General features: G+C 40.9%; 1 long non-coding RNA gene across 1 annotated transcript; it reads left to right on the top strand.

Moving 5' to 3' along the window:
• The first annotated feature begins 23857 nt into the window (after positions 1-23857).
• LOC128516066 (uncharacterized) lies at positions 23858-25444 on the top strand. The gene is made up of 2 exons (XR_008356737.1): positions 23858-24361; positions 25091-25444. It is a non-coding gene; the product is annotated as an uncharacterized LOC128516066 (long non-coding RNA).
• The last annotated feature ends 2206 nt before the right edge of the window (positions 25445-27650 follow it).

Below are 27650 nucleotides of genomic sequence, written 5' to 3'. Positions count from 1 at the left end.
TCACTGCCTGCACTTTCTGTATTTTTCCATTCCAATAAAGTTCCTTAATTTCTTGCACCCTGTTTGTACGGGTTGTTCTTGGGTCACACTTTGCATATTTTCTTAATGTACATTACCCAACCATCGTTAATCATCTTAAGCGTAATCGTAGTGAATATTATTAGTATTATTATTACAGATTACAGGTTATAATTTTTTCTGATGTTAGTTTTCTTATCTTATTGCTTTATTACCTAACCCCCTTCTGCCTGCATGTTTTTCTCACTTCCTCAATTTGTCGTGCAAGCGTCTCTTTGAACAAGTACTGCGGGGATTAAGGCCTCTTGAACTAAGGCCTTCTGGGTATTTGGTACCTTCCACTCAACTTCAATTATAGATCAATAAGTTTTTTCCACAACCCTAATGGTTGATGACTTGAGAATTATACTGCCTGTCATTTGCATTGACTAATTATGAAAATCGGAGAAAGATATCATTTGCGTAATAATTTGGAACACAGTGTGTATATATATATATATATATATATATATATATATATATATATATATATATATATATATATACACTCACCTAAAGGATTATTAGGAACACCATACTGATACGGTGTATGACCATCTTTCGCCTTCAGAACTGCCTTAATTCTACATGGCATTGATTCAACAAGGTGCTGCAAGCATTCTTTATAAATGTTGGGATGCACATCCATTCCACCACATCCTAAAGATGCTCTATTGCGTTGAGATCCGGTGACTGTGGGGGCCATTTTAGTACAGTCAACTCATTGTCATGTTCAAGAAACCAATTTGAAATGATTCGAGCTTTGTGACACTGTGCATTATACTGCAGGAAGTAGCCATCAGAGGATGGGTACATGGTGGTCATAAAGGGATGGACATGGTCAGAAACAATGCTCAGGTAGCCCGTGGCATTTAAACAATGCCTAATTGGCACTAAGGGGCCTAAAGTGTGCCAAGAAAACATCCCCCACACCATTACACCACCACCACCAGCCTGCACAGTGGTAACAAGGCATGATGGATCCATGTTCTCATTCTGTTTACGCCAAATTCTGACTCTACCATTAGAATGTCTCAACAGAAATCGAGACTCATCAGACCAGGCAACATTTTTCCAGTGTTTAATTTCAATTTTGGTGAGCTCGTGCAAATTGTAGCCTCTTTTTCCTATTTTAAGTGGAGATGAGTGGTACCCGGTGGGGTCTTCTGCTGTTTTAGCCCATCCGCCTGTGGCTTTACAAATGCTTTGCTGCATAGCTCGGTTGTAACGAGTAGTTATTTCAGTCAAAGTTGCTCTTCTATCAGCTTGAATCAGTCGCCCCATTCTCCTCTGACCTCTAGCATCAGGACTGACCTCTAGCAACAGGACTGCCGCATACTGGATGTTTTTCCCTTTTCACACCATTCTTTGTATACCCTTGAAATGGTTGTGAGTGAAAATCACAGTTACTGAGCAGATTGTGAAATACTCAGACCGGCCCATCTGGCACCAACAACCATGCCACGCTCAAAATTGCTTAAATCACCTTTCTTTCCCATTCTGACATTAACTTTGGAGTTCGGGAGATTGTCTTGACCAGGACCACACCCCTAAATGCATTGAAGCAACTTCCATGTGATTGATTGATTAGATAATTGCCTTAATGAGAAATTGAACAGGTGTTGATAATAATCTTTTAGGTGAGTGTATACACACACACTATATATATTTCACAACTTTTTAGTTGACCTTTTTGCTCATGATAATTCTGCGCCCAGTCTTGGATGTAAGCAGTTCTTGGTTGTAGCCCAGCAAAGCAAAGGGTTTGGAACCAATATTTATAGCAAAGGGGAGGTTCTTTGGCTGTGTGAAAATAAAGATCTGGTTTAAAATTCTGCACCAAAAATTTGTAAATAAGTAAATAAACAATTAAGACAGATTAAACGATTAAAAACTGTTTACTCTTAGATGCTGTGATGTAATACTCATAGACAACAGTGTTGTGTGTTGGTTTTGTTACTTATTTATTTACATTGATCACTTTGTAAAATGTTAGGTTGCCTTGATTTGGTAAGAGCTTCTTTTTATTCCATTAAAACCAGTAGATGGTGATTATGCATTAATGACATCATGTTTTATTCAATGTACTGTATTCAGACTTTATTTAATACATTTAGACTTTCATTTAATATTCCCAAGTTTTATTCAGTATATTGAGAGTTTCATTCAATATGGACTTTCTCTCATGTCCTCCATTCAGTTTTGTACTTTTCACCCTTCAAAGGGAGTTCACACATCACAACTGTCACACGGTTGCAAACAACCTTTCGTATTATATATTATTTTTTATTTGTAAGAAAATTATTTCATACCTATCACTCGATCTATTAACAGATCATTGGTGTCACAAACATTGTACCTAATGCTGAACCTTCTGCAAGTTAACAAGTAAAAGGCAATCCACGTTTTAAGTATTCTTGTTTTTTGGCTATGGTTTCAGCAATGGTCATTAGGTTGACTACTTCTATTATACAGTAACTCCATGTTATCATGTTTTTCACGCTGTTGGTAATTTGTCACTGGGACATGATTTTGTGCCTTTCATAAATTATTTTAAAAAATTATAATGAAAAAAAGGATTATTTGAATGGTCCTTCGTTTTCTTATGGATAAAACTCCTTTCATAAGATCATGTACTCTCCATCAGTCTTGTGCACTCTACTCTATATTAAAACAAGTGCAAAAGCTTAATGGAAATTTTTCATTACTAGCCCTATTTGTAAATGTGTTTGTTTGAAAATAATTTCCTTTATAATTTATCTACTAATATTGTAGTAGTACTAGTATATCTGCATTAATGTAGTTAGTCATAAAACATATAGAATATTAACTTTCTTGGTGATAAATTATGTTTAAATAATATGTATGTGTGTGTGTGTGTGTGTGTGTGTGTGTGTGTGTGTGTGTGTGTGTGTGTGTATACAGGATAATGAGTTTGGCAAGATGGAAGACAGACTGAGCAAGCTCTTTGTACAGGATCTTTACACTATCTTTAAAATCAAGTAGTGTGCTTAAATTGTAGTAACTCTTTGATATTCAGGGTCTATTATACCCAGTAGGGTCTTTAAAATTTAGTAGTGTCTTTATTATTTAGTAGTCTTTTTTTCTTTAAGGTTTTGCATTGACTATTTAAACAATATACAGTATACAGTATTTAGTGTCTGTTTATTTAAGTTAAACGTTCAGCTTCTGTAACATTTGTTTATAAGGATATCAGTTTGTTGGAGCTAACTTTCCAACAGTACTGCAATCAAACCAGATGGTAGTTTGTAAAAATGTGTATAATCAGTTTAAAATACACATGCTACTAAAAAAGTTGTGATTTACCATGAGCATGGTATGTAACACTGATTTCTTTTTTATTGTAGCCATTAATATATATATATATATATATATATATATATATATATATAATCTTTATATACAGGGGTTGGACAATGAAACTGAAGTTTTTATATTGGTGGGGACCACATTTTTGACTGTTTTTATAGTTTTGGGAAGTTTTTATTTCCACACACCAAATAGCCATAACATTATGACCACGCATCTAATATTAAGTAGGCTTCCCTTCCGCCGCAAAATCAGCCCTGACTCATCACGGGAAGGTCACTAGACTTCTGAAGGTGGGCTGTGCTATCACCAAGCTATCGATAGCTGCCCTTGGTGGTGGAGTGTTCATACATGTAGGTTATGTTTTTCCAGCACATCCTGTGTTTCCCACAGGTCTGAAACATATTTGTGGTGGTAGCTACAGTAGCAGAATGGGATGGCATTATCCGCCCGCACAAAAGTGGTCTTCTACATACAATACAGTATTTTGATTTAGTTGATATGTCTATTAATTTCAAATTTTAAAGATCCCATATACTCATATGTAAAGAGTAAGACAAAGTAAAAAAAAAAAAAAAAAAAAAAAGATATAAACACTCTTTGGTGTTCAGAGCTTGTAGACCTTAAAAGCATTTTTATCCATTCTTTGCAATACTATGTTTTACCAAATATGTATGGGGTGACATATTCTTTTTTTTCCAGCATAACCAAGAAAAAACTGTATGTTGAACTGAATTTTATCTTATACCATAACTATTAGCAAAAAAAAAAAAAGGTCACATAGGAAAAAACATAGCATTGATACTTATGATCATATGTTTTTATGGTTGTTTTAGGTCGTTTCTGTAATAATAATAATAATAATAATAATAATAATAATAATAATAACAATAATTTGCATTTTATGAGTTTTGCATTTTTGTAGTGTCATTCCCATATTCTGGTAGCAGTGAATTTTATTTCAACTGATTGATGTGATACCTTTGGTTCTACATGACATATCAGAAATGTAAGGGACCACCACCGGAAGTCGCTGTTTTTTAGTTCTAGTTTTGTTGGCTGACTCAGTTTCCCAGAAGGCACCTCGGTCAGGTGATGCAAGTGCACACCTGAGCCGAGGTAGCCATTAATCAAACTATAAATAGCTGTTTAGTCTGGGAAACTGGGTTGATTATAGATATGTGGAACAAAAGTTTAGAGACCATATTCAGATTTTCACAGACGGATCAAAATAACCTGAAACTGGAAGGACTGGATCTGCAATTGTTATAAGTAACCAGGGAAATGAAGAAAGCAAACGAACATCGAATAATCTGAGTGTGTATACAGTTGAACTGTATGCTATCAAGATGGCATTAGAATGGATTGGAAAGGAGGAAAAAATAAGCAAATACTTAATTGGAAGTGATTCATTGTCTGCACTGATCAGTCTCAGATCAGGGGTATCCAATAGCCGTCAGGATTTGGTATATACAATATTGATAACATATATGAGAATAAAAGAAAAAGGTAAAGAGATTTAGCTTATTTGGACGCCAGCCCACATAGGTATATTGGGAAACGAGAGGGTGGATGAATTAGCCAAGCAAGCAATTAAAAAAGATAGAATTGAAGTAAATATAAAAATGTCAAAGGCGGAAGGGGAAATGCATAGTTTGGAAAGAAGCTGTGAGAGAATGGCAACAGCAGTGGGATAGAGAAATTAAAGGGAGACATTTATATGGCATTCAAAATAAAGTTGGTACTGAGAGGAACTGGGGAGGGACTAGAAGAGAGGAAACAATAATGACAAGATTAAGAATTGGACACAGCAACCTAAATAGTACACTATACATTATAGGGAAGCATCCCACGGGGTTTTGTGAGGTTTGCCAGACTTTTGAAACCATAGAACATGTACTTATAAATTGCAGAAGATATGAAGAACAAAGGAGGAAAATGATGAAAGAACTAAGAAAAGGTGGATTGGTTGGGACAGAGATAAAAGAGGTATTGAAAAGTGGGATGATTGGGCAAGGAAAGAAAAATATCTGTAACTTCTTTGTTGCAACTGGTTTGATGGATAGAATATAAGCGATGAAAGAAATAATCTGGAAATAGAGTGAAGAAACATCACAGGAAAAGTAACCAGAAGGTGGCGGTAGTGCAACACGTACGGATGCAAGCCGCCGTAAAACTCCAAAAGAAGAAGAAGAAGAAACTGGGTTGAGCATTATTGGTTTAACTACTGTCATTTGTGTAGGCATTTTGTTCTGGTTTGTTTTGTTCTTTGTTTAGTTTATATTTTGATTTAAGTTGTGTTGACTTGGGCTCTCAGTTTGGCAATGTTTTCTGTAGATGTTCTGTGTGTGTGGAGCTGATTCAGTCATGTCATATGTGTATGTACGTACTGTGGTTCTTGTCCCCCTGTTTTCATGTGTGTTTAGCTAGATCAGGTAGGTAGATAGTTGTGTGTTGGCTAGGAGTGCGTTTAGCTAAAACCTATGTTAAACTAACTAACATTCTTCTAGCCATAGCCCCTTTGTGTCTCTAGCTATTCTGTGTTTCCTGCCTCCCTAGTGTCCCAGTGAGCTTAGCCTTTGAATGTCCCCTAGCCTAGCCACTGGGTATCCTGTGTCTCTTTGTTTCTGTGCCCCAATTCCCTAGTGTGTGTTGAGCTATTAGGTAAGTGTAGCTTAGTGCATGTCGGGCTAAAGACATGCTTAGCTAGGTGAATGTGTAGCTGACTGCCATGGTTAAGTAATCTTAACCATGTTTAGCTAAAAGCCATGCCTAGCTGATTGCCATGTCTTTAGCCCTAGTCCCGAATCTAGTCTCTACGTGCCCCCCCCCCTTTAGTCTCTACGTGTCCCCCCCTGTGTGTGTGTGTCCCCACTCTCTACGTGTGTGTGTGTCCCCACTCTCTACGTGTGTGTGTGTCCCCTCTCTCTACGTTTGTGTGTGTGTGTGTGTGTCCCCACTCTCTACGTGTGTCCCCCCAGTCTCTACGTGTGTGTGTGTGTGTGTCCCCAGTCTCTACGTGTGTGTGTGTGTGTGTGTGTCCCCAGTCTCTACGTGTGTGTGTGTGTCCCCAGTCTCTACGTGTGTGTGTGTGTGTCCCCATTCTCTACGTGTGTGTGTCCCCATTCTCTACGTGTGTGTGTGTCCCCATTCTCTACGTGTGTGTGTGTCCCCATTCTCTACGTGTGTGTGTGTCCCAGTCTCTACGTGTGTGTGTGTGTCCCCATTCTCTACGTGTGTGTGTGTCCCCATTCTCTACGTGTGTGTGTGTCCCCATTCTCTACGTGTGTGTGTGTCCCCATTCTCTACGTGTGTGTGTGTCCCAGTCTCTACGTGTGTGTGTGTGTGTCCCCCAGTCTCTACGTGTGTGTGTCCCCCAGTCTCTACGTGTGTCTTGTCTTGTTGTGTCTAGTTTCAGCTCCACGCGTAGTAGGTGTGTTCTTTCCCGTGTTTCGTCCTTCTGTGTGTCTTCTGTTTCGTCCTTCTGTGTGTCTTCTGGGGGACACACACGTAGAGACTGGGGGGACACACACGTAGAGACTGGGGACACACACACACGTAGAGACTGGGGGGGCACACACACGTAGAGACTGGGGACACACACACACACACACACGTAGAGACTGGGACACACAAACACACACACACGTAGAGACTGGAGACACACACACACGTAGAGACTGGGGGGGAGGGGGACACACACACACGTAGAGACTGGGGGGGAGGGGGACACACACGTAGAGACTGGGGGGGAGGGGGACACACGCGTAGAGACTGGGGGGGGAGGGGGACACACACGTAGAGACTGGGGGGAGGGGGGGACACACACGTGAGACTGGGGGGAGGGGGGATACACACGTAGAGACTGGGGGGGACACGTAGAGACTAGATTCGGGACTAGGGCTAAAGACATGGCAATCAGCTAGGCATGGCTTTTAGCTAAACATGGTTAAGATTACTTAACCATGGCAGTCAGCTACACATTCACCTAGCTAAGCATGTCTTTAGCCCGACATGCACTAAGCTACACTTACCTAATAGCTCAACACACACTAGGGATATGGGGCACAGAAACAAAGAGACACAGGATACCCAGTGGCTAGGCTAGGGGACATTCAAAGGCTAAGCTCACTGGGACACTAGGGAGGCAGGAAACACAGAATAGCTAGAGACACAAAGGGGCTATGGCTAGAAGCATGTTAGTTAGTTTAACATAGGTTTTAGCTAAACGCACTCCTAGCCAACACACAACTATCTACATACCCGATCTAGCTAAACACACATGAAAACAGGGGGACAAGAACCACAGTACGTACATACACATATGGCATGACTGAATCAGCTCCACACACACAGAACATCTACAGAAAACATTGCCAAACTGAGAGCCCAAGTCAACACAACTTAAATCAAAATATAAACTAAATAAAGAACAAAACAAACCAGAACAAAATGCCCACACAAATGACAGTATTGTGTGAAAATGTAAGGAGTATGAGTAAAAAGTTGGCTGAAAAATAATTACTCCAGTAAAGTATAGATACCCAAAATTTCTACTTAAGTAAGGTAACAAAGTATTTGTACTTTGTTACTTGACACCTCTGCTACAGAGACATACAAAACTCAAGTATCATGGATCTGTGCGGCAACACAGCATTGGTCAAAGACAGCTTTTTTGCTTTTCAGCTGCTTATACAGATCTGGCCTTAAAAAACGCACGTTTTCGGAAAAGGGATCCCACGACTTGCCGCGAGTGCGCGCGGCAAGCTGTGAAAATGCCCTTCAATACCTGTAGGGGGCAGTCGTGTTTCAGTCTAAAGTATTGTGTGTCTACTGAAGCCGAAAAATGTTATGTCTCTTAGGCGCCCATTGACGGCAAGCGACAGAGCTCATAAACGTGTCAAGCTCAAACTGATATGTATTTATTCTTCATTTTCATTCAGAATTATTAATATTAGTAGTAGTAGTAGTAGTTCTCCAAATTTATTATTATTATCATTATTATTGTAACGCACCCGCGCGTGTGCAAAAGGACTACAAAGATGTATGACGTTAGCCTATATGTACGCGCTTTCAACGCAGACGGGTACTGGTGGCTCAGTGGTAGGTGATTCGCCCGCCATGCGGGAGACCCGGGTTCGATTCCCAACCAGTGCTTAAAATACCGGTGCTATTCGCTAAAATACCTTTATATAGCCATTACATTATTAACTTATGCTTCAGTACTAAATGCATGTTTGCAATTGAGAATTTTTTTTCTTAAGCTATGAAACACATAAGCACTCACCTCACAGTTGCTGTAATTTAATGATTATCATAAGCAAAAAGTGTAAAACAAAGGATTCACATTTATTACATTTTCACCCAGAGCGGGATTCGAACCAGGGTCTGGACGATTTTATAGGATATACGGATATTATACAGATATTATTTAAGCAACGCCACACCACGTGGAAAGCAACAAAAATGCTTCAATTTCATTGGCTGTCACTGAGTGTCAGCTATTCACGACTGGCCCCCCGCGGAACACAGAATCCCCGGGCTTTGACTGCGCTTTCTCCATTCGTTATTACAGGGGCGAACTGGGACCAAAAAGTGGCCCTGGACTTCCTGGCCCACAGCAGCCCACACCATAATACATTGGCTCATTAATGTGGAGATACATTTTTAACACCAGTTATTAGTATAAAAATATAACACAATACAGAAATCAATGCTATTTAAACATGTTATTTGAAGTATCACTGAACATATATTGGGTCAAAGAAACGAAAAAAAAAGAACATCAAGACAAATATAAATCTATAAAGACAATATTTTAAAAAGAAATGGCAAAAAAACTGAACAGGTAAGCTGAAATAAAATCAGTAGCAGCAGTAGCTCACGCTAGTAAACTAGTTACTTATTTTAATTATTATGGTAGTCAATATTAACACGAAATAATGCTGAGAAGCATTATTTCAATTAATATTGACCACCATCATAATAACTAGCACAAGTTAATGCTGCTACTAATTTTATTCTGTTTGATTGCCATTCTTTTTACTTGGCTCTGGTAGATCAGGGGAGACGTGTTGGTCATCATCAGCATGTATTATGATGTGGGATGTGGTGCGCTGCTGGATCAAGCCTCACTGTCCCTGACCTGTTATAGGCAGAATCTGTTCATTTAAAGCATTTCACAGCATTTACCTCTAAAGCTTTTTCTTATTTTCGCGTAACCTTTTCTTCTTCCTGCTTTTCATTCATGGAAATTATTATTAATTTGCTCAGAAAATTCGCTGCATCGAGAAAGGATCAATATCTAAAAAGTTTAAGATGCCCACGTGTGTGGACAAAGAATACAAAAGTGTATAATCTTTAATAAAGTTAGCCTAATACAATATTGTTTCCAATTCTGAAGCAAACATGATTTTGTTTTAGTCTATTCATTGAATACAACGCGACAGCGCGCTCCGAGGTGAAGCGCACCCACAGTTACTGTAATCCCCCATCTCACCTTTACAACAGGTGTGAAGTCACCAAACCGGTTTCGCTGCTGGGGGAATTCACAGAATTGGGGTTTTTTAAAACAAATTAACAAGACTTCAGACAGGGGGTTTGGTTGGTTAGAAGTGGCGCTGACGGGGGGGCGGGAGGGAGTCTCGCCCGCGGAGCAATTCAGTGTAGAACCGCCACTGCCTATTTTCCACCACATCGCGGACTTTCCTGATCTCCATCTCCGCGCTTTGCTTTTATAATGTGGAGACGGCCCGAGATTATATTTACGTAGAATTCATCATTCAAAGTTATTCATATCAGTGTATAGTAAGTGTGATTTGAAAAGTGCTATAACTCCACCTGCTACAGTTTCAGCCCAGTGGAACAATCTGACTACATGTGAAGTGCCATGAAAAAGTATTTGCCCCTTCCTATTTTTTTTCTTTGCATATTTCTCACACTTGTATAGGTGGAATTTTACCTAAACACTTTAGGTGAGAACGTATATGTTAATATGTATAGGTGAGAACAGCTGATTCACACTTGGGGAGAGTGAATAGTTTGCATTTGAATGTTGTCTGGCATTGTAAGCACACGCTGTGACACTAAAAGAACAATAGGATTAATAGGAATAGGAGGCACTACAGAGGAGGATTTTAATTTAGACTATAAAAAATTAACCTGCGTCTATTTTTAATCGTGCCAGCTGCCACTTTTTAGTCTTATAATGCTAAATAATATAATGATTTGCACCCTGCGCTATAAAATACGAATACGACGGCCATCCGCGGACAGCAGCTCCTGCCTCCGTCCGCTCGCGCTTGCTCTTCTTTGAAGTCTGGGGCGCGTTCCATTTGCCCCGCTTGCATGCCGCACTTCCGCGTTGTGTGCGCGCGTCTCATTCACACCGCGTAGTAAAATCCACTGTAAACCAACAAACCCGGATATAGCGCGGATGAACCCGGGATAATTAGCAAGGAGAGCTCTTCTTTACTATTCGTGCCTAATTCTGCAGCCCTGCTTCTTCGTATATCTGAAGGAGAGGCCGCCTAACTAGTGAGCGAGGAGCGATATTGATTTGGGCGCATGCCGTGACAGGCTGAAAAAAAACTATTGTCCTCAAAAATGTAACAGATGAGGACTCTGATTAATGTGCAAAAACTGTATAATAAAACTATATAAGACTACATGCCTTTATAAGACTCAACTTTTATTTAAGCGCACTCACAATAACGAAAAAACGTGATTTTATAAATGTTTGAAAGCAAATAAGCTGCGCTGTTCTGTATTGTTTTTGGTGAACTTGAGCGCGTCAGAAAATGAACGCAAACGTTTTTTAAATGGTCAGAGTCAGTCTGCTTGCTGTTTTCCCGACGCGTTCATAATCATTAGTCTACTTCTGCCGGTGCGCTCTGGAAAACTCCATGCATGCGGCTGAGCGCTGATTAAAACTATGGAGTAAATTAAAGAGGAGAATCACGATGCCGAATCGAAGTCCTGAGCCCAAACCTCATTTAAATTAAATTAACAAATACTATAAGTAGGCTAGGGGACATTCAAAGGCTAAGCTCACTGGGACACTAGGGAGGCAGGAAACACAGAATAACTAGAGACACAAAGGGGCTATGGCTAGAAGCATGTTAGTTAGTTTAACATAGGTTTTAGCTAAACGCACTCCTAGCCAACACACAACTATCTACCTACCTGATCTAGCTAAACACACATGAAAACAGGGGGACAAGAACCACAGTACGTACATACACATATGGCATGACTGAATCAGCTCCACACACACAGAACATCTACAGAAAACATTGCCAAACTGAGAGCCCAAGTCAACACAACTTAAATCAAAATATAAACTAAATAAAGAACAAAACAAACCAGAACAAAATGCCCACACAAATGACAGTATTGTGTGAAAATGTAAGGAGTATGAGTAAAAAGTTGGCTGAAAAATAATTACTCCAGTAAAGTATAGATACCCAAAATTTCTACTTAAGTAAGGTAACAAAGTATTTGTACTTTGTTACTTGACACCTCTGCTACAGAGACATACAAAACTCAAGTATCATGGATCTGTGCGGCAACACAGCATTGGTTAAAGACAGCTTTTTTGCTTTTCAGCTGCTTATACAGTATGGGAGTCCTCTCAGTGTCTGTCAATGGATTAGGCTTCGGACATCAAGCTGGGCATTTGGGTTTTCTTGTCACGATCGGGGTGTAATGGCTGGTGTTGATCGCCGTGGGCGGAGAGAGCAGGCATAGAGGCAGAGGTGTGTTGTAACTAAAAAGAGTCTTTTAATGATGGTAAACTCAAAAGTATAAATAAATACACAAAAACAAAGGAACAACCAAAGTCAAACAATACTTAATAAGTTTGGGTTAACACGGGCTCTCTGGCGTAACACAGGCAGAAGGACGAATACCACACGTCCTGTGGCATAACACAGGCAGAAGGACGAATACCACACGTCCTGTAAAAAAAACAAATAAAAAAAGACAGCCATGTAAATCGCGCCATCCGGATGGAGCGAATTTGATTGTGGTTGGATGAGAAGTATAAACATACCATTCCGACACCCTATTGGTTGGTACGTGATCCATCGCACCTGCACATGACGTCACATCACACACTCCAGCAAGGACATTTGAATAAAATAGCATTTTCGGTTGATAAGGTTGTGATAAGTAGACGAAGATGCCCGTGATTGAGACTGAAGATTCGAGCGAAATGTCACAACTAAGCACCAGTGAGGAAGGTAACAGCACAAGAAAGGTAACAGGAATGATGTATATATATATTTTTTTATTATTAATTACTTAGATTAATCATTCATTCTGACAGCACTAATGTTTATTGTAGAAAACCATACAGGGGTAATTGTTACTAAGCCTGCCCTGGGTACACTAATTTTTTTGTATGTTGCCCTCACAGATTCCTGCAGCTAAGCTTGGATGTACATTTACATTGCAAGAAAGGTTACTGATGACATGCCCCTGAAGTTTGACTTTTTGCACCATTAAAATACTTATAGGCAACTAGTTATCATATCTTCTTCTCCATGAAACATGTTAATGCTCAGTAGTACACATATATGGTTCTTCAATGTATTTGCATTGTTCTAAAATGCATTCTTTTTCAGTTGCCATATATAGTATCCCAAATCACCATGGCCGTTAAAAAATACAACAAAAAAAACAACACATTTTTCTTGATTTTTTTTTTTAATGAGGTGCATATAGGCCCGTGGCACAGCCTAAGCTTTTATCCTTAATGCTTTTTTCCCCCTCACGTTACCTTTTACTTTTATACTTTAAGTAGTTTTGAAACCAGTACTTTTACACTTATGATGAAGTAAAAAGCTTGAGTTGATACTTTAACTTCTAAAGAAGTCTTTTTAAACCCTAGTATTTATACTTCTACCCAAGTTATAAATGTGAATACTTTTGACACCACTGCTCTGGAGATCATGTGTGAGCATCAGTATTCCCTTCCCCTGGCATCTGCTGCATTTACTGCCTCTCACTACACCACCCTCATGGTAGCAGGTACAGGAGCAGAAGTGTGACGGGTAACTGCCTGCTTCTAGTTGATTGATCACCAATGGCATCATTCCCCCAAGGTTTGAGATATGTGGAATTTGGAGGCAGAGGCAACACCTCATGTTCATTGTTGTGTTCCTCAAAATATTTCTGAACCACTTTGCAGTGTCAGGTCTAAATTGGCCAAGTTTCATCTGAATGACAATTAAGAAAATTTTAAGGTTTGAAGTTATGGACACTACATAAAAGGGCGGGCATGAAATTGTATTTAGAAAATGTGTTTCTTTTTCATCTAATAAAAATATAAATGTATACAGTATGTCAAAGCAGCATCCTGATGAAAAAGTGTTTTATTCTAAAATGCAATATTGTTAAGATATCACAACATCAATTTTACATGTTTTTTTGTTACGGACACTACAGCTTTTTCTTTGGGGGGGGGGGGGGGCGGTCATATGTTTCTAGAAGCTTACAGCCATTTTTGCATCAATACTCATAAAGAAATATGAATAATGCATTTTACATTATAATTTAAAAAAAATCCTCGACATATAAAATCATCACTCCAAAATGGCTGAAGTTAATAACTTAAAATGTTTACGGAAGCAAGATTGGTTACTTCCAGGTTGCATAAATTTCAGAAGTAGCTACTTCTGGCTACATATATTCATTATTGTGTGTGTGTGTGTGTGTGTGTGTGTGTGTGTGTGTGTGTGTGTGTGTGTGTGAGAAAGTGAGAGAAGACATACACTAATGGAAACACTTTTCTATTGGGAAACTTGTCATGACACTCACACATGCGCACACACACACTAACATAATCACTGCTTTCTGACAGAGAGAGACGCTAGAAACTGGATCTTTAACAAGGAATCTCTCTAATGACACTTGCTTTACACACGTGCACATGTGGTCATAATGTTATGATAAACAGTACATACAGTACAGAGACTGAGCATGAAAGACAATTACCCCATTGTGCATAAAAAAGAAGAACCATTGGCTCAGTTGTAATCACAAGACGCTTGTGGCAGACAATGCACATGCGTACTACTCGTATGTTAAGACCTCGCTTATTATATAACTTATACTAGGTTGAAATTTTTGCTCATCTTGCAAAATGCTCACAGACTGAATTTTCACTATACCGCATAGTAACAAAAAAATCTAGTCCAAGAAGTAAAACATAACATTTCCTATTAAATATGGTAGTGGTTTACCGTGGACAGGTATTTTTTACACCCACCATTATGAACTACTGTACAGTGTGTAAGCGCATACAGCCTTTGTCAAAAATTTTGAGAATGACACAAATATTATGTGTCTCTTGTCTCATGTGTCTCTTGTCTCTTGCTTCAGTCATTTTAGACCTTTTGTCAGGTGTTACTATAGTTATACAGGTACAGATGTGGCCATTAAGAATGTGTGTTTTTCCCGCGACATGCCACAATTCGGCGTGTGCCATGCCGCAAAATCCCACAAGCATTATTCGAGAATTTGAATAAATGATGTGCTTCACTGAATATCCGCTAGATGCCGCATGGCAGGACTTTATCTAAAAGCCAGACCAGGTACAATGAAGAATTGTGTATAATTAGTTAGCCTAAAACAATATTGGTTAGAAAGTTTAAGCAAGAATGAATTTAATTTTGTTTTACAAAAGATCTTTTATGATGAATTTGTGTAATTTGCTTCAGATTATTTTCATAATGTTAAAATAAGATGCCCAAAATTGTGCTTTAAAATTCCGAATAACTTTTCTTATATAGTTTTTAGTCTTAACAAGGACAAAACAATGAAAGACATGTCAATGCCTCGATTTAAATGGTCTTGGAATTAATTGAATTTCCTGATAGTAGGCTATCTGATAGTGTTAAATATGCGAATGTCCTGATTCGTGAACATGCCAACATATCTTATTTAAAACGTAAAAACGTGTTGACATTGAGCATCATCAAAAAACATGAATGAACAATATATATATATATATATATATATATATATTGTTCATTCATGTTTTTTGAACATGATATATATGATAACTCCTATATATATAGGAGGGTCTAGGAGGGAAACAGGTTTTGTTATTTTACAAAATCTGAATATATTCAGTAAATTTATGAATTACACTCCAAGTATCAAATCCAACTATGAAGTCTGATTTAATTGGTACCATTAAACATTTTATTTCTATTTATGTTTATGTTTTGCTGGCTAAATACATTTTAGGCAGAGACGTCTGCTCGGTCTTGTTATATCATTTTAAACTCCTCAATTCAGTGAATTCCCCCATCAGCAAAACCGGTTAGATAACCTCACACCTATTGTGAATGAAAGGTGAGATAAGGGATTACAGTAACTGGGGTTCTGTGGGTGTCACCTCGGAGTGCTCTGTCGCATCGTATTCAGCGAATAGACTAAAACAAAATCATGTTTGCTTCCGCATTGGAAACAATATTGTATTAGGCTTATTATTGAGATTATTCACTGTTGTATTCTTCGTATTCGTCTTTTTGTACATACGCGTGGGCATCTTTAAATTTGAACAGAACATAATAGTGGGCTGGTAGGAACGTTATTTTTCATATAACTTAAACGGCTTCTTCTTTGTCTTTCGGCTGTTCCCTTTCAGGGGTCGCCACAGCGAATCATTTGCCTCCATCTAACCCTATCCTCTGCATCCTCTTCTCTCACACCAACCAACTTCATGTCCTCTCTCACTGCATCCATAAATCTCCTCTTTGGTCTTCCTCTAGACCTCCTGCCTGGCAGTTCCAACCTCAGCATCCTTCTACTGATATATTCACAATCTCTCCTCTGAACATGTCCAAACCACCTCAATCTGGCCTCTCTGACTTTATCTCCAAAACATCTAATGTGGGTTGTCCCTCTGATAAACTCATTCTTAATCCTATCCATCCTTGACCCTAAGTACTTAAAATCCTGCACCTTCTTTACCTCTGTTCCCTGTAGCCTCACTGATCCTCCTGGGTCCCTCTCATTTACACACATGTATTCCGTCTTGCTGCGGCTAACCTTCATTCCTCTGCTTACCAGAGCATACCTCCACCTCTCCAAATTTTCCTCCACCTGTTCCCTGCTCTCGCTACAGAGCACAATGTCATCTGCAAACATCATAGTCCATGGGGACTCCTGTCTTACCTCATCTGTCATCCTGTCCATCACCAGAGCAAACAAAAAGGGGCTTAGAGCCGATCCTTGATGCAGACCCACCTCCACCTTGAACTCTTCTGTCACACCTACAGCACATCTTACCACTGTCTTACAGCTCTCATACATGTCCTGCACCACTCTAACATACTTCTCTGCCACTCCAGACTTCCTCATACAATACCACAGCTCCTCCCTTGGCACCCTGTCATACGCTTTCTCTAAATCTAAAAAGACACAATGCAACTCCCTGTTACCTTCTCTGTACTTCTCCGTCAGCATCCTCAAAGCAAATACTGCATCTGATGTACTCTTTCTAGGCATAAAACCATATTGCTGCTCACAAATGCTCACCTCTGCCCTTAACCAAGCTTCCACTACTCTTTCCCACAGCTTCATTGTCTGGCTCATTAGCTTTATACCTCTATAATTGCCACAGCTTTGCACATCCCCCTTGTTCTTAAAAATTGGCACCAATACACTTCTCCTCCATTCCTCTGGAATCCTCTCACTCTCCAAGATCTTGTTAAACAAACTTGTCAAAAACTCTACTGCCACCTCTCCTAAGCACTTCCATACCTCCACAGGTATGTCATCAGGACCAACAGCCTTTCCACTCTTCATCCTCTTCAACGCCCTTCTCACCTCACTTCTACCAATATTTGCTACTTTCTGTTCCACAACAGTCACCTCTTCTACTCTTTGTTCTCTTTCATTTTCCTCATTCATCAACTCCTTAAAGTACTCCTTCCATCTTCCCATCACCCTCCTGGCGTCTGTCAGTACATTTCCATCTCTATCCTTAATCACTCTAACCTGCTGCACATCCTTCCCATCTCTATCTCTCTGCCTTGCCAACCTGTACAGATCCACCTCTCCCTCCTTACTGTCTAGCCTAGCATACAAGTCCTCATATGCTCTTTGTTTGGCCTTTGCCACCTCTACCTTCACCTTACTCCGCATCTCCCTGTATATATAACTTAAACGGCTGAATGAAGTTAAATATACACAATAAATTAATAATTGCTTTTGCTTTACATTTAAACACTCATTGAGCTTTTTCATTTTATATACTACCATATCATATATTTGTGTCTAATACTGTTTTATTTATATTTTACAACATCACCTGCAGTTAGTAATTTACTTTCAAAATGTAACATACATATCTACAGTATAAGCATATTTAACTACCTCAGCAGTGAAAGAGAAATCTGGTCGGTCTGGCTTTTAGATAAAGGGGGGCAGTGTATGTCTGCATTTTTATCAATATATCTTACGTAAGTATGTTTCCTGTCCCTTAGAAGTCTTCTTAAGTCGCTGCCTCTTATGTCCGATGTTTCAAGGTGCTGTCTACAGTGAAAATACTGAATTAGCTGACATCGATTGCTCAGGAATCGACTTTTGACTCCTTTTGCATGACAGCATTGAGAAAGACGGCACTTTCTATACAAATTAAACATTGCACTAAATTCTTTTAATAATGTTTATTTTTACATGGGTTAACTTATCAATAGCATGCCATAATAGACAAATATATAAATTAAATCACCAAACTGTCGCTAATATTTTCATGCAACCTGTAGTGGCAGTGAAACGAACCGGGAATACAATCATGGTTGATGGACAAACTGCTGACAACACTCTTCACCAGCTTCAGAAACAATGTGAAGCATGTCAGTTGTTGGGGTTGTATAGCGCACTTATGGAATTAATACGATGGGTATCTTATGGAATGAATACGATACGATCGCGTCAAAAAATAAACATGTTAAATTTTTAATCATGTTAAATTTTTTTGCCGTTCCTCGCGGAAGCTCGCGGACCATGCAGAACTTCGCGGAACATCGGTGGGGCGTAGAGCATAATTATGACGTTTTGGCCTGGCAAGCGCAGGTCTGAGCAGGTCAAGAAGCTTCATAATTTGTTGGCTTGGCGACCCTTTTTTTTTTAAATAGCCACCTCAGGCAAAATATGAAAAGGGCTGAAGCTTAAGCTGTTTTGCTTAAAGAAAATGTTTACATAAACCACACGGCTCTGCGAACGGCTCCATCTTCAGTTTAGCACAATAACACACTGTATTGCTGCCAACTATTTGCTAACTGTTCAATATTAAAAGTGATTGCCAATTTTAATGCATTAGTCACATTATAAAATAGGCTAATTAAAAGTCACTCTATTAGTTAACAGTAAACAGGCCTACAGTATATTCCATCATTAATACGACTTTGATAACGTGCCATAATGTGCTTGCATACACCGCTGATTTATAAAGACTGCTGCACAGTGGCGGCGACCAACGTCTTGAGCTGAAACTACGCTAAGAGTAAGTTAAGGTTGGTCCAGACCAATCTTACGAACGTGTGACTTACCCAAGAGATACTTAGCGTAAGAACGTTTCGGGAAATGCGCCATAACGTTAAGAGAGAGGTTAAGGTACAACTTAAGAACTACAGTATTTAGCGATAAGAAGTTTTCGGGAAACTGGGCCCAGATCTGTACATTGTTTGACTGTGACCATACCTAACTGTTATCTCTCCTTCTCTTCTGCTCCATTCTCCTCTCTTTTCCCCCTCTACCTGTCTCTCTGTCTTATTACACATGTCGCTCTTGAGCTGCCAGTGATCCAGACTCCCTCTGCCCCTGGAGCTGTCTGACTCGTCTTGGTGTCCTGCTTCCAGTTGGAGGTCTCATTACATGGATGCCCTGTGTGGTCTGCCTGGGATGCGTGTGGGGACTGGGGACTTTACCATGAAGACGTTCCTGTCCCCGGCTGATGCAGACAGCTGTTTTTTGAGGACTTGTGACTGCAGTCACTTGATAGTTCAGGACTGGAGTTTTCTATAGTCTACCTGAACCTCCAATAACAAACTGGACTCAATTTTTACTTAAACACATCCCCTGTTATACTGAACTTCCAGTCTCACACAGTATGATGCAGATCAATCCCTGCTATCCGTTATCACCCAGATCAGGATGGGTTCCCTGTTGAGTCTGGTTCTTCTCAAGGTTTTATCCTATTACCATCTCAGGGAGTTTTTCCATGCCACTGTCACCGTCGTCCTCGGCTTGCTCATCAGTGACAGTCTTATCATTTTTTTTCATACACATTCAAATCTCATAAAAACTTAAATTATTCTTTTAATTGTGTAAAGCTGCTTTGCGACAATGTCAATTGTTAAAAGCGCTATAAAAATAAAATTTAATTGAATGTCTGAAAAACAAAGTTAATTTTAAAATTTTTAAACATTTTCATGCTTGAAATTTTTTTAATCAAGATTTCATAAGAATCACCCATTCGATTTATTTTGGCGGTGAGCACAGCGGTAATAGGCATTCTGGTTGACTACCTATTGTACGTAGGCTAGGTATGAGCAAATGTGAGCAACTGAAAATTTTTTAGGCTTTTGAAAATAGACATAGAAATAGAAGATTCGATCGAGAGCAACAGTAGCACCAAGTCTGGTCTTTGAAATGCATGTGTTTTGGGAACCTGAGTTTTATTGTGGTGATGTATCAGTAACATGCCTGGCAGTTCCAACCTCAGCATCCTTTTACTGATATATTCACAATCTTTCCTCTGAACATGTCCAAACCACCTCAATCTGGCCTCTCTGACTTTATCTCCAAAACATCTAACATGGGTTGTCCCTCTGATGAACTCATTCTTGATCCTATCCATCCTTGTCACTCCCAAGAAGAACCTCAACATCTTCAGCTCTGCTACCGCTAGCTCTGCCTCCTGTCTTTTCTTTAGCGCCACTGTCTCTAAGCCGTAGAGCATTGCTGGTATCACCACTGTCCTGTACACCTTTCCTTTCATTCTCGCTGATACTCTTTTATCGTACAACACACCTGACACTTTTCTCCACCCATTTCAACCTGCCTGCACCCGCCTCTTCACCTCCTTTGAACACTCTCCATTGCTCTGGACCGTTGACCCCAAGTACTTAAAATCCTGCACTTTCTTTACCTCTGCTCCCTGCAGCCTCACCGATCCTCTTGGGTCCCTCTCATTTACACACATGTATTCCGTCTTGCTGCGGCTAACCTTCATTCCTCTGCTTTCCAGAGCATACCTCCACCTCTCCAAATTTTTCTCCACTTGTTCCCTGCTGTTGCTACAAAGTACAATGTCATCTCCAAACATCATAGTCCATGGAGACTCCTGTCTTACCTCATCTGTCATCCTGTCCATCACCAGAGCAAACAAAAAGAGACTTAGAGCCGATCCTTGATGCAGACCCACCTCCACCTTGAACTCTTCTGTCACACCTACAGCACATCTCACTACTGTCTTACAGCTCTCATACATGTTCTGTGCCACTCTAACATACATACATACCCTAACATACTTCTCTGCCACTCCAGACCTTCTCATACAACACCACAGCTCCTGTGTACCTTTTCTGTACTTCTCCGCCAGCATCCTCAAAGCAAATACTGCATCTGATGTACTCTTTCTAGGGATAAAACCATATTGCTGCTCACAAATGCTCACCTCTGCCCCTAAAATAGCTTCCAGTACTCTTTCCCACAGCTTCATTGTATGGCTCATTAGCTTTATACCTCTATAATTGCCACAACTTTGCACATCTCCCTTGTTCCTAAAAATCGGGACCAATACACTTCTCCTCCATTCCTCTGGAATGCTCTCACTATCCAAGATCTTGTTAAACAAACTTGTCAGAAACTGCCACCTCTCCTAAGCACTTCCATACCTCCACAGGTATGTCATCAGGACCAACAGCCTTTCCACACTTCATCATCTTCAACGCCCTTCTCACCTCACTTCTAGTAATATTTGCTACTTTCTGTTCCACAACAGTCACCTCTTCTACTCTTTGTTCTCTTTTGTTTTCCTCATTCATCAAATCAAAAAAAGTACTCCTTTCATCTTCCCATCACACTTCTGGCATCTGTAAGTACATTTCCATCTCTATCTTTAATCACTCTAACCTGCTGCACATCCTTCCCATCTCTATCTCTCTGCCTTGCCAACCTGTCCAGATCCACCTCTCCCTCTTTACTGCCCAGCCTAGGATACAAGTCTTCATATGCTGTTTGTTTGGCCTTTGCCACCTCTACCTTCACCTTACTCTGCATCTCCCTGTACTCCTATCTACTCTCTTCAGTCCTCTCAGTGTCCCACTTCTTCTTAGCTAGCCTCTTTCCCTGTATACACTCCTGGACTGTCAGAGGTGGTTACGAGATGGCTAAACAGGGGTGAACCCAATAGCAGACAAACAGTGATGAAATTGGTAAAAGATAGTGTTTCTTTGTTCTTTATTGGATAGGCTGAGGCTTGGGTAAACAGGCGCAGCAGGAGCAGGCGAGAGAAGCAGTGACTGGGTGTGCTTAGTGACTGGGAGAGCGAGGAAGCCTTTAGTAATGAAAGAGGAGGCGGGGCTGTGACGCAAGGGAATCTCCACAAACCCAGAGCTGAACGCGGAGAATCCTCTCGGGTTGTTGCAAGCGTTTTCTCGTTGTCAATCCGCTTAGTGTGTAGTGGCTCGAGAGTGGAAGGCAGCGGTTTGTTTTCCTCAGCGAAAGCGGAGGTCGGCGCATAGCAGGAATGTTGTTTCTGCGGTCCACGAAGACAAGAGAGCTCTAATGCGGAAGTGCCCGCGTCGGAGGAATAGCTGGTTTGACGAAGAAGGAGAGGTGGTGGCTAGGAGAATCGTCTTTTAATCAGGCTGGGGTTGATATCCGGGAATTCTAGCAGTGGAAGCGAACAAATCCAAATCGTGAGTAAAAATCTAAAGTCCTGTGAGCATGCGAGGTCATACACATAAATCAGTCCGACAATAACAGAAGTACTGGCAATAGGGCGCAGACGAGGGAGAAATCCGAGAAACAGGCAGGGTCGATAACAGGCTAGGTTAAACCAAATTTGCTGACAAAAACGCGAGGCACACGAGTGAGATACTGCGGTACTGAATGGTTCTCTCGGTATGCTTAAAAAGCCTAGAGATGATTACCTGATTGAGTTCAGGTGTGCGTGAGTGGCAGGTGAGCTTGCAGGAAAAAAAAACCTGGAGTGCAGTTTAGGGTCCCAAGATGTTGTTGGTGAAAATCCTCAATGAGGGATGGGTCCAAAATAAATCTTGACGGAACCCAGCTTCTCTCCTCTGGGCCATAGCCCTCCCAATCTACTAGGTACTGGAGGCCCCTACCTCGTCGTCTAGCCTTCAACAGTCTTCGTACGGTGAATGCCTCACCACCATCGATAACTTGGGGAGGAGGAGCTGGGTGAGTCTGACAGTGCAGGGGTTGATGGCTTTAATGATTGTGAATGGGCCAAAAAACCTGGGGGTCAGTTTCCGAGAGATGGTCTTGAGGGGGATATTACGAGCGGACAACATGACCCTTTGACCCACTCGATAGGGCGCCGGTCGGCTTGTTGTTTAAAGGCTGAGACAGCCTGACGGATCTTCGACCTTGCGTTTAGCCAAGTTCTCCGGCATCTATGAATGAAGGCTTGAGCAGAAGGGACCGAAACCTCCTCCTCCTGCAAGGCGAACAGGGGAGGCTGTTACCCGAGACAGCACTGAAACGGCGAGAGGCCGGTAGCCGATGTGGGTAAGGAGTTGTGGGCGTATTCGATCCACGGGAGCATTCGGCTCCAGGAACGTGGCTTCTTTGAGGTCATACAACGGAGGGCTGTCTCCAGGTCCTGGTTGGCCCGCTCCGTCTGGCCATTAGTCTGTTGATGATACCCCGAAGATAAACTGGGTGTGGCACCGATAAGTTTACAGAAGGCAGCCCAGAATTAAGCTGCAAACTGGGGCCCACGGTCCGATACAATGTCCGTCGGGAGTCCATGAAGCCGGGAAACATGAGTGACTAGTAGTTCTGCCATCTCCTTGGCGGTGGGGAGACTAGACAGGGGAACGAAGTGAGCCGCCTTCGAGAAACGATCCACTACTGTGAGAACACAGGTGTGACCTTGGGACTCGGGGAGTCCGGTGACGAAATCAAGAGCTATGTGGGGCCAGGGTCTATGTGGGATTGGAAGATGTCTGAGATGGCCAGCGGGCGGCTTATTGCTGGTCTTATTCCTTGCGCAGACATCGCAGGCACTCACAAAGCGGCGGATGTCGTCTCTCATGGTGGGCCACCAGAACCACTGCTGGACAAGGGCTAATGTGCGTGCTGCCCCCGGGTGGCAGGCCAGCCTCGAGCCATGCCCCCATTTCAGGACACCAGGTCGTTCTGCTCCCAGGACAAAGAGCTTGCCTGTTTGTGTCTCTGGAGGGTGTCGTGGCAAATTTTTTGTGTACTATGCCAAATTTCCAAAACAAAATCAATAACTACTCAAGCACTGAAATAGCAAAAGAGTTTATTGCAGCCAAAAGTAAATGGACAGCACTGGGCCAGCCAGACAAAAGACAAACAGACAAACTGCGAAGCTGTCTATCTCTCACCTCCTCTAACTTCCCTAATTTTACATGGTTTATATACCTTCATTTAACACTTACATCATTGTTTGCTCCTCCTTAAGTCAAGAAATCACTTAATATTTATTAGATGTAAGCCAATTTTGCCTAGGTTAGGTCGATGTAGCGCCTCCCAATTGCATAATCTCCTTTTTTCCTTTTTTTGTTTTTTCATCTCATATTTATATAAGTCTGGGCCTACGAAGTCTTATGCTTTCCCTTTTTTGGAGAAAATTTGGTTTGTTCCTGTTTCTTGACCAGAGCATTGACCACCGCTGGTGACTTGAGGTTTTGTTGAAGCCGCAATCAATTTTTCTGAAATTTCCTCATCAAGATGTGTAAGTGTTTTATTTTCATAATTATATTTAATTTTTTTATTATTCTCATCACAGTATATTTTGTCTTATTTGTTTTTAACTGTCCATTATATATTTTAGAGATTTTAGCTATTCTAGAGACATTTATAGGAATTATTTGTCTATTAGTACTTTACCATCTTTAACATATGTTCTGGTTATTCATTTAGATTATGCTTATAACTAATTAATTTAACAGATTATTTTAATGATTTTTTCCCTTATATTTTAACTGAGATAAGCATTGAGGTATATTTAATCAGCTTAAATCTGATTAAAGTATTGAAATGACTTTAATCAGATTAATTCAATCAATTGATCATGTTTGTTAGTATTTAATTTTTGTTTACGTACTTATTATTCCCGTATTATATGGGAATTTAAGGTTAGTTTAAACAATCACATTAATCTGATCATTGCATGATTATTTGCCAGTTTTGAACTTACACTACTAAAATCAAGGTTACGTGATTACATGTATACATATAGGTATATATTACAATATTAGTTTAATTTGGTTACTGGTTGGTAAAGTAAAATGTAGTTGTGCATGTTGCAGTATGCTTTGTTTTGTTATATTGTTTTTTAATATGTGCAAAGTGCATTTGTTCAGGTTTTCTTTAATATATATATATATATATATATATATATATATATATATATATATATATATATATACTATTTATTGTTCTAAAATATTTATTGTTCTAGTTCGCAGGCAGCGCTCTTCTCGTCCATCTTCTCGTCTAAGATTTCTTCTGGGAGCAGGTGGCTACACCTTCCCTTACCCAAATCGTCACAATTTGCGTCTGATTCGAGCTCTGATGGGCCTAGTCCGCCACCTGGAAATTGTGTTTTACTTCAACAATTTACCTGATATACTTCTTATATTTTTCTTAACAATTTGATAAATCTGATCTTGTTTATCTGTTTTTCAAAGCAGAAGTCTGGCTTTTTTGCACTTTGTCCCAATTAAAGCAGAACCGAAAGTTTATTTTTATATTTTGGATCACTGCCTGCACTTTCTGAATTTTCCATTCCAATAAAGTTGCACAACTTCTTGCACTCTGTGTGTACGGGTTGTTCTTGGTTCACACTTTGCACATTTTCTTTAATTTACATTACCAAACCATCGTTAATCATCTTAAGCGTAAACGTAGTAAATATTATTAGTATTATTATTAAAGATTACAGATTATTATTTTTCCTGATGTTAGTTTTCTTATCTTATTGCTCTATTATCTAACTCCTGCCTTCTGCCTGCATGTTTTTCTCACTTCCTCAATTTGTCGTGCAGGCTGTGAGGATTAAGGCCTCTTGAACTAAGGCCTTCTGAGTATTTGGTACCTTCCACACAACTTCAATTATAGTTCAATAATTTTTTTCCACAAGGGCCGGATTCCTGGTTGAGCGCCGTCCTGACTCGCGACTCGACATCTAGTAATGCTGCCCCTACCAGACATCGAGGGGGCAAAATGGTGGCTTCGGATACTTGGTTGTGGACTGGAGAGAACTGATGGGAGAGTGCATCCTGTTTAGTGTTCTTTGAAGCTGGGCGGTAGGATAGGGAGAAATTAAAACGCGAAAAGAATAGGGACCACCTTGCCTGTCGGGAATGGAGGCGTTTGGCTGTCCTGAGATACTCCAGGTTTTTGTGGTCTGGCCAGACCTGAAACGGGGTCTCAGTCCCCTCTAGCCAGTGCCTCTACTCCTCTAATGCCAGTTTCACCGCCAGTAGTTCTCAATCACCAATGTCGTAGTTCACTTCGGTGGGCGAAAGTCGGCGAGAGAAAAAACAGCAGGGGTGTAGCTTGTTGTCCATGGGTGACCGTTGTGATAGTACCACCCCTACACCAGAATCTGAGGCGTCCACCTCAACAACAAACTGAAGGGAAGGATCGGGCTGTTGGAGAATGGGGGCTGAGGTAAAGTGTCTCTTCAGTTCCTGAAATGCCTCAGCGGCTTGGTCTGTCTAGACAAAAGGACTCTCTACTGAGGTCAGGGAGGTGAGTGGCATGGCTACCGAGCTATAGTTGCGGATAAATCGCCTGTAAAAATTGGCGAAACCCAAGAAGCGGTGGAGGTCTTGACGTGTGGTTGGGAGGGGCCAGTCAGTGACAGCTCGCAGCTTGGCAGGGTCCATTTGGATCTTTGAAGGGCCAATTATGAAACTCAGAAAAGAAACTGTGTTGCAATGAAATTCGCACTTCTCAGCCTTGACGAAGAGCTGATTCTCTAGAAGCCTCTGAAGCACCTGGCGAACATGTCTAGAATGTTCCTCTAAGGAGCGGGAGAAGATTAAGATGTCATCCAGGTAAACGAAAGCAAATACGTTGATGAAGTCCCTAAGGACGTCGTTGGCGAAGGCTTGGAAAGACCGCCGGGGCGTTGGCTAATCCGAACAGCATTACAAGATATTCATAATGACCGGACGGGGTGTTGAAGGCGGTCTTCCACTCGTCTCCCTCCCTGATTCTAACCAGGTGATAGGCACTGCCAAGGTCCAGCTTGGTAAAGATTTGGGCCCCCTGTAGGAGGTCAAAGGCGGTAGACATCAGGGGTAGGGGATACCGGTTTTTAACTGTAATGTCGTTAAGCCCCCTATAATAGATACAGGGATGCAGGGACCCGTCTTTTTTGGCCACGAAGAAGAAGCCAGCCCTGGCGGGTGATGATGAAGGTCGGATGATGCCGGCGGCTAATGATTCGGAGATGTACTTGTCCATGGCCTCCCTTTCGTGTTGTGAGAATGAGTAGAGGCGTCCCTGGGGTGGACTTGTGCCCGGAAGGAGGTCGATGACACAATCGTAGGGTCGATGTGGTGAAAGAGAAGTCGCCAGGGACTTACTAAAGACTGTTCTGAGATCTGCGAAGTCATTTGGGACCAAGGAGATGTCAGGGAACTCCTCAGAGGGGATTGTTACTAAAGCGGGACTGAGTGCAGACTTGAGGCATGAGGCTAGACAAAGAGAGCTCCATCTCAGGATGGCGTCGTTTTGCCAGTCTATTTGCAGGTTATGGCGAATTAGCCAGGGGCGTCCAAGGACCAGGTGGGCTTGAGCCTTAGGCATGACTAAAAACGATATTTCCTCCAAATGATAACAGGGTAGGTTAAACTGAATTTGCTGACAAAATAAATGCGAGGCACACGAGTGAGATACTGCGGCACTGAATGGTTCTCTCGTGCTGCTTAAAAAGCCTAGAGATGATTACCTGATTGAGTTCAGGTGTGCGTGAGTGGCAGGTGAGCTTGCAGGAAGAAAAAACCTGG

The sequence above is a fragment of the Clarias gariepinus genome, chromosome 28 (genome assembly GCF_024256425.1).
Source record: "Clarias gariepinus isolate MV-2021 ecotype Netherlands chromosome 28, CGAR_prim_01v2, whole genome shotgun sequence".
NCBI classification, from domain to species: Eukaryota; Metazoa; Chordata; class Actinopteri; order Siluriformes; family Clariidae; genus Clarias; species Clarias gariepinus.
The sequence above is the reverse complement of the archived record's forward strand: the minus strand, read 5'-3'. Positions and strand labels throughout refer to the sequence as shown.